At 40.5% G+C, this 9,085-nt stretch overlaps 1 protein-coding gene across 2 annotated transcripts in view; it reads left to right on the top strand.

Moving 5' to 3' along the window:
* The first annotated feature begins 11 nt into the window (after positions 1-11).
* calcrl2 (calcitonin receptor-like 2) overlaps positions 12-9,085 on the top strand; it is a 20,985-nt gene continuing 11,911 nt past the window's right edge. For both annotated transcript variants that reach the window (XM_035521383.1, XM_035521382.1), the window contains exon 1: positions 12-113. The gene's annotated coding sequence lies outside the window, so the exon portion shown is untranslated. The remainder of the gene's footprint in view (positions 114-9,085) is intronic.

Genomic DNA, 9,085 nt, shown 5'->3' with positions numbered 1-9,085 from the left:
GCGCTCAGACGCGCTCCCGGTGAAGGACGCGCGCCCTAATAAAGCTGCCTTCAACATGCTCGCCGCAACATATTACAAGAGGAGAAATTGCTAATTACCTTTTCGTTTTCACGGTATGTACGCCCGATGAAATGTGGCAATTCTTTATTCATTTAGCCTTGTGGAAGTTAACTCTTTCGAAGGTAAACATCGTCTCAAACTTTGGTTTCACCGGAGGTAGTTTGCAGCATGTATTGGGGCACTGCGATGCGGAGGGCCATTAGATAAGTTACAGGAATCGCAACGGAGGTGGTATTTCCTTTTATCGATCGACGGGCTTATCAGATTCGGGTGTGTTACGAGCCTCATGAGTGATACTAGCAAAAAACGCTGAGAGTTTTGTAAATTGGTCTAGCAGCCTGAAATAAGCAAGTTAATCTACACCTCTGCTAGTGTCGCCGCAGTAAACCTCGTGCAGTGTCTATTATTTATTGCACGTCTTAAATTATTAAAAGAAGCTATTTAAAGAGTATTGTACAGGACCTCCTTTGCATATTTCTGAAATCTTTGACCGTTGAAATGAATTTTACAGGCAAAATAGCAATACTAAGATACATTTGATTTTGATTCAAGCACTCCGGTCCGGTCCGTGTTGGATTGCTGGGGTTGGGTGTGTTTGTGTTTCAGGGAGGGCGGGCGCGTGTGACAGAGGAAGAGAATGAACCTCTAACGTTACCCATTTACCTCAGCAAGCATCTGATAGCGCGGTGCGGTGCCGTGCCGTGCCTTTGTACCCTGCACTTGTGTCAAGGGCGTCGTGGTGCAAAATCAGGTGCCCCGGAGGCTCTTCGCCCGGCCCGTACCATGAAGACAAACTGCCCCTGCCAGGCAGCTGTTTGGTGTATAAATAGGTGTCGTGTGCTGCCCGGGAGCTACTTTGGGACACTCACTTTCGCAAAAGTTGCATACGACCCCGCTGGCCAATGACGTGCGTATACTCTTGTCTGTCCCAGCCTGTCCTGGTCATTGCAGCTGCGGTGAAATATTGGGAATTGGATTTGTAATCTGTCAAAACAAAAAACATACGGTCCCAGATTAATCGTTCGTAGCCGGATGCTTTCATGACATAGCACGCGTGTCCGTGTAATATTGGATGGCACATACATAACGGCACTATAATCAGAGTTGGCATCTCTGTGAAGGAGGCAGAGTAGAATAAAAGCTGTAGGTTTTTTTTTTTTAAACTCCGGAGAGTGCTGCACAATATGGCCAAGTGAACCACACTCACTTGTTCAAACTACTTAAAGCACTTTACTTTGAGATGGTCCAAAAGTGATGGCCCATTCTGTGTAGTACTAATATTTGCATTTGCAGAATAGACTAGATTAAAGCTTTTGAGGGATGCGACGTAATCATTTGTAATCAGTGGCGCCGACAGGATTATATTTCATAGTAAACAGAAGAACTGCCCAAGCGCTTCTAGGCTACTATTAGTGTCTCTGTTCTAACGCACGCACATAAGACTTCTCAGTGAACGAATGGCTGAGCAATAGAGAAGATCGATTCAGGTTTTTTGCATGTTACACCACCACAAAATACTGATTATACCGCATGCATTTCACATATTGGCCAACAGGACTGAAAAACAACAACCAGCTAAATAACATGCTACAATAGCTACATATTAAGAACAGTTAAGCACAAAGATAGTAACAATAGTATGCAACCCCAAAAACGAAACCAATCTGCTACAATAAACAATCAGAAAGCCAGATGAGGCCATGAAATTAAAGAGCAGCTCTGCTGCACTGCGGGAGGATCGTCTACCTGGCTGCCAGCTCCCGCCGTAGCATTAAAGGTCGCACTAAACTCGGTGCTGGTGCTAGTGCTGCTCGCGGCAGGATGTTCATCGCTTAGTTAGCCCCCTGTCTGAAAAAGGTTAAATCTTCTGCATTTCTAGGCTAAACAAGAAAAGCTAAATCCGCCTAAACCCGCCAGTGCCAACAATGCCGATTACGCGCCAGAAATGTCGCTGCTGCGGTGACCTATAGTTAGTGACGTCAAACACAGACCGTCGGCCTTCACATGGATTTGCGTCATAACGTCACTGGAGACAGTGGACGCAGCCAGAAACGTGTCTCGTTCCCGAGCTCATTCCCACACGATCCGCTGCTGTCATCATTTTCATTTTCAAGCTACAATGTAAAACAATGCACAAGACCGTAAAGATAACGTCCTGCCGGCGCCAGTTGGTTTTCCAGACGCTTTCTGCGTTTTTGCTTATTCTTTAGCCCTCCACAGCAATGGCATAAACATAATTGCATGGCTGGATAATTTGATGTTCTTTTGTCACTTTGTTTTAACACGGAAATGACACACACTCTCCCGGAATGTTCCAGGCCATCATTTCGCAGACTGTGGGATCTTGGGTTATTGCAGGGACAATGCAGCAAGCTTGTTTCTTCTGTGTTTCTTTTCTGTAATCCATGCAGTTTTTCCCGCAACTTTGTGTGTGTGTGTGTGTGTGTGTGTGTGTGTGTGTGTGTGTGTGTGTGTGTGTGTGTGTGTGTGTATCTGTGTGAGGACAGAGGGGGTCAAAGCATACAGCATATAGTTTGGATTATGCTCCTGGCTTTTGCTTTGGCTTTGTGTGTGTGTTTCAGAATTAATTGTTAATCATTTTGTTGGACAACAACCAAAACCTCTATGTGTAAAGATTATATATTTATTTATTGTGTGGTAAAATTGTCTGAAGGGAGAAATTCTCTTAAAGTGAAAAATAAAAGAATGCTTTGGCCATGCGTTTAGTGGATGAAGTCCAACTCTGAACAAGTAACAGCTAGCACCACTCCCTTATGACTTAAAAAACTCCATAACATTGTAATGCAGGGGGTCAGTGAGGAGTTGTTTTGAACAAAAGTCTATTTTATATTTATGTATTTCTTTCTTGAATGGCAAAACTTTCTCTAAAAGTTTTTACTCTCCTCTGAGTCAAAGCCTTGAACTTTGAAGGCTCTTTAAAAAAAAAAAAAAAGCTGTGAATCTGTTTGCTGCAGAAGCCATGGATGTCTATACTTGAGGAAAAGATAACTGAGCCTGCTCAAGTGCGCGATCGCTTGCCGAAGGTTCATGCCATCAGTAACTGGCTTTGGAGAGACAGATCACCCCATTAGCAGCTTTGCGTGCATCACTTATGGTGGCGTTTTTCAGGACCTTTTTTGGTATGTGGTATGCCGGGCAGTGCATTTGGGGGGCTGATCTGGAAGCCTTCTTGCTGTGCACGGTTATACGTGGCGTGGAGCAGCTTGTTTGGTGAGCGAGTGTTGCCCGTGCTCCAGTTGCAAGCAGGTCAGGCACGGCTGGCCTCTCTCCGAGCACACATGGCTATTCTGGGACCTAATAATGGGAACATAAGCAAGCTGGCAACTGGATGTGGCAAACAGCATCAGAAAGCACATGAACTTCCTCCGTGCACATGCTCTCTCAAGCATAGTGAAGCCTCTGAGATGAGTGAGTTACGTCCCTTGCAGCTAGTTGACAGTTTTACAAGCCAGGGAAGCTGCTGTGTGGATAAAATGACTTATGTACTCTACGTGTATTTATGAATGCTTAAACTGCTTATTTAGATAAACCAATGCTAGCAGGATATCTTATTAAAACTTTTAGTTTATTAGTAAGTTTATAATAATATATTGTAAACTAAGTTTATAATATAACGTATTAGTAAGTAAGTTTATAATATAATGTAAGAACTTACTATATGAGTGCTTTGTAAAGACACAAAGTTGGCATGAGGATGAGATAAATGTGAATATGAATATGAATTCATTATATTCTGCTTTGTGTTGTTATTCATTTGAGTGCAGAATGGAGTGGGTACTTGTACTTCACACATGCTTTTGCTTTAGTTTAATTAATGCAGAATTTGACTCAAGCCAAGGATAAATGATAGAATTGAACACACACAAATAACACATGCACGTTCTCTCTCACAAACCCACATGCTGTCTCTGTCCACTTATATGTATACATATAGTTTAAATGGGTCCTCTGTCTTCTGTGGTTTTGTTCTGGTGGTCAGTGCTCACGTTTATTTCCTGTTAGACCTGGCTTCAAGTCCCAGGTAGGATGAAAGCCTTTCACACACACATGAATCCATGCCTTGTTGCCTTTCTTATCTCACACACACACAAGTTCTCTCTCGCAGACTCACAAATGCATGCTTTCTTTCTCTCTCTCACACACACACCTCTGCGTTCCCCGATCTCTTCTCAGCTGGTCAGAAGCGGATGCTAAGGCACTGATTGCTGTTGCTGAGCACTGTCCTTTTGTACAGCGGCAACAATGGCTTATTTTTAACCTGAATATTGCCATGCAAGCAAGCCCAGCCTGCAGACCAGGGTGGGGGGTCGGGGGGGGGGGGGGGGGGGGGGTCCCTTCTCCTTTATCCTTCCGGTGCTTTAGAACCTCCTGGTATCCCCCTCGGAGTAAAAATAACTCCTCTTCACCTCCTGCAACTCAACGCAAACAGAGGTAACACTGACGCAGACCCATGGGGGACAGGAAACGGCATCAGAACACCAGTTCTGTTGTGACCCATCATCCGGATATTGTACTGACTTTTTTATAGTCTACAGACTAATAGATGTGATTTTTAAAAGGGCTCTTAATGAAACACTGTTTTTTTGTTGGACTACATCAACAGTTGATCAGGTTTCCTTGATTTCTGCTTTTTGTTTCAGATGCAAATCATAATTACTGTAGACTTTTGTCAATTCATTAATAAATTAAGTGATGTGTGAATGACTAAGTGATTAAGTGAAGTGATTAAGTGAATGACATCAAGCAATCTAACTTTAGTTGAATCTTTTTATGTAAAAGTAATAACAGTTTATAAAAAATGCAGTGATGGAGTGTAAGCAACAAATAGGGTGACTCACACAATTTTGAGTTCCATGTTCAAAATAAGGTGGAGGAAAGGTTTGAAGAATTAACTAAGTTTTATGGTATAAACAGCAGAACAATAAAATAGAGGAAACAATGGAAAATTAGTTTACTAGACCTACACGTATAGTTTTAGCCCTGTGTTGAAATTCAGGATGAATTCAGGACAATGGTAACATAATGATATGTAACAGTGTAACTAATAATCAGCCACAGTATTTCTCAAATACTACAGTCAGAGTCTTTGGGAAAAACCTGCACTATAATTATCTTATTCTTTTATATTCTGTGCCTCCCCTTTGCTGACATGAACACATAAACAAGAGATCCAAAAGGTCTTCCTGTTTAACTTTTATTATTAGCTGTGGCAATAACCAACTAAAATACGAAGTGCAGTTATATTTTGGTTCGCTGTGCCTCAGACACTTAGGTATCGGGCCTCTTAGAACTGAGGTGCATTTCTCAGCAGTGAGACACAGAAGACTTCTCTCATTTTTATACTTCCTTTGGAGATTTCCACAGTTTCCAAGTGGTTCAGATGTCATACAGTTGGCACAGGTGTGAAAGATGGATTTTATATATATATATATATATATATATATATATATATATATATATATATATATATATATATATATATATATATATTTTTTTTTTTTTTTTATATATATATATGTGTGTGTGTGTGTGTGTGTGTGTGTGTGCATTTGTGTGTGTATGTGTGTGTGTGTGTGTGTGTGTGTGTGTGTGTAGGATGAAATAATGTATCTTGCATCTGCATCTGAACGATGGCAGCTGAATGCACTGAACTAAATATTCAATTATATAGGACATCACCTACGTTTTTGATTCAGAAGGGAAGTTGACAGTTGTACCATATGATGTGATTTGGTGATTGAAGATCTCATTTGTAGATAAATAGAATTCAAATATTAACATTAGATATCATCTTATCTGCTAAAAATAATTAAAAATCATATATATATATATATATATATATATATATATATATATATTTCTTTTTTTTTTCTTTTTTTTTTTTATTGGCACAAAAGGGTCAATTATTATCACCCATTCCTCCTCATGCATCATTGCAGTAGTTGACTACTGTAATGGCACTTTGCTTGATCTCTGAAAACTGTGTACTTTACTACAATTTTGAATAAATATATGTATATATGTGTGTGTGTGGGTTGGTGTGTGTGTGTGTATATGTATGTATACATATATATATATATATATATATATATATATATATATATATATATATATATAGAGAGAGAGAGAGAGAGAGAGAGAGAGAGAGAGAGAGAGAGAGAGAGAGACACACACACACACACACACATACACACACACAGACACACACATATATATATATATATATATATATATATATATATATATATATATATATATATATATATATATATAGACATTAAATGATTGGATGATGTTCCATGGATATATTTCTCAGGTTTTTGGCTCATTTGTTGCTCATTTGTTTTTAGTGTTATTAGTGATTGATATTTCTCCTGTGGTTGCCCAGATGTTTCTCTTTTGTCTTCTGTAGACTAGTTGTACAGTCATTCTGTGGAAAACATTCGGGTGTCTTTGGTGTTTTAAAACTCTTTGGTTGCTGGTGTTCCTGTAAGAACTCTTCAGCTGTTTTATTCAGATGTTCTAACTGCAGATAATACTTGGGGCTATGTTTTAGTAACTTTTATACTTAAGTTCCTATTCCAGGAAAACATAAACCCTGAATTCAGCGTGAGATAGTCTAAACCATGTCTAATCCAAGCACATACTGCAAGTCATTGTTGACATTGTTGTGGTCAAAGTGAAGCCTTGTTTACAGTCGAAAAGGCAACTATATTAATTGTCCATGAAGTCCAAGACCCTGCTGTTTGCTTCTTGGATGTTTCCCATGCCGAGAGGTGGAACCGGTCACGCTTGTTGCAATCACATGTTCTTGACCTTTGACATACAGTGCTATACTGGACACATGAGCCCTTGTGGGAACTGCAGAGGTCATGTGATACAGCTCTGTTTCCTTCATTAATGTCAACACACAACTCTCATCCCACCATGTCTTTCTTGCATTCTGTGTAGATAAGACAGTGCTGGATTCAAGTTTCCTTTGGAAATGCTCTCCCTGGACATTAGCGGTCCTCAGGGGCCTCGATACATGACTAGACTGTTCAGATTAATGATGAGGCAGATGAAGTAAAACTATAGCAGATTTGTCCCATGATCAGGCAATAGGTCTTTGCTAGAACATATTTACAGGTAATAGTGAGCAGTTTGTCTATGATGCGCATTCAGTTATTTTATGAGCAATTTAATCAGCTCATAAATATTTGAATAAGTGCCGAGAGGTACTTAGCATCTCTTGATTTGCTATGCACTGTCTGCCAAGAAGGGGGCCCCCACCAGCTTGCTACTGCCACTAGAAGCCATACACACTTAAAATAGCACCATGGAAGATTTGTATTTGTGGTCTAAAGATTTATGTCACACTAGATCATACCATAGGTGGTTTTGTTTACACTCTGGAAATGGTCGGCAATTGTTAATTCAATAGTCCTGAATTAAGAAAGAATTGTGAAAAAATTAGACCTTGCATCTACTTGAAATACTGGCACAAGCCTACATATTAATAGACTAGTCTAGAACTAATACCAGTTATTTTTAACGTTTATGTGAATAGCCCATTGGAAAACACTTACTGGCAACTCAAGATGTCATATATTTGCACTAACTTGTACACTTTGCCTTTCAACACACGTTGTCAGATTGCAAAAAAGTAATGGATGTAGACAGTTACGTTTTAAGACTGTTCCATACCTCAGGTACTTAGAACCTCAAGCATACAGCTTGCTGTAAAACAGCATGCTTCAAGTCTTGTTGAAGACATGCATCAAGACTGCTCTGGCTAGAACAAACTACCACTGGCTGCCTGGAAAGCAGAATCCCTTGCAGTATTCAAACTCATATTTACATTTAGAGCATTTGGCTGACACTTTTTATCACAATTATGACTGAGTACAACTTGAGCAATAAGGGACTTGCTCATGGGCCTAACAGTAGCAACTTGGCAGTGGTGGGGCTTGAACTCACAATTTTCTAATTACAAAGTAAGTACCTTAACCACTGAACTACCATCATCAATAATGCTTGTCTTCTAGCAGTATTCCAGACTCAATGTTATCTTGAACTCTAACCTACTGTACTGGATAGGATATATTCTATGAGTAGATGACAAAGCACCTTTGTAACTTACTCTGTATAGACTGTCTGCTAAATGCCGAAATTGCAAATGTAAATGTAGAGGAACAATATTTTATGTAAATTTCTCTACTTTGTTTAACTGATGATCTGAATATGAGAAGCAGTTTGCAAAAATCTTTTAAGCAACAATTACTGTGACACCATTTCAGGGCTGAAATGCCCTTGAAAGCTCATCTCATGTAATTGTCTTTCTGCTTGTCCTGGTGACAGTCATGGAGGTAGCAGGCTGAGAAGATCAGCCCATACCGTTCTGCCTCTGGGCCTCCTTTCAGTGGGACGTCCCTGGAGGAGCTGTAGTGGGGGCCAACCAGAAGGCCTCCTTATTATATACCTTAAATGAGCCACCTCAACAGGCCCCTCTCAGCCTTCGAGGGCCAACCAACAACTCTACCTCAAGGCTTTCCTGGACCGCAGAGCTCCACCCCCCTGTAATGGAGTGGGAGTCCAACAACGCTGCAGAGAAACTTCAAACCACAGAGAGCTTCATCCTAGCACTAAAATCCAGTGGTCAGAGACCACAAGACTGTTTGTCAGTCTTATGCTCCCTTTCCCCATCACTTATGAACAAATTCCCAAGAAATTCTACACAAAGGGTAATTTCAAGGGAGCACATGAAGGGAGCATTTCAGTCTTCTCTGGGAGAGTCCCGTGACCTCGGACTCGGACTTCAAACCGAGGGCGATGCAGTATTGCAGCAGTGCTGCATGTTTACGGATATTTATGTAAAAATACAAAAACAGGCAAAAAAAGAAACAAACAAAAACCCCACAATGTCAGACATCGGTGTGTTGATCATGAGGACTTGGCCACAGATATGTCCAGCTTCCTTCCTGTTCATTCCATGGTTTATGCCACTATCCACATGAATTGCTCA

Source organism: Electrophorus electricus, chromosome 22, assembly GCF_013358815.1.
Source record: "Electrophorus electricus isolate fEleEle1 chromosome 22, fEleEle1.pri, whole genome shotgun sequence".
NCBI lineage: Eukaryota > Metazoa > Chordata > Actinopteri > Gymnotiformes > Gymnotidae > Electrophorus > Electrophorus electricus.
Note: the sequence above shows the minus strand (reverse complement) of the source record. Positions and strands in the feature narration are given on the sequence as shown.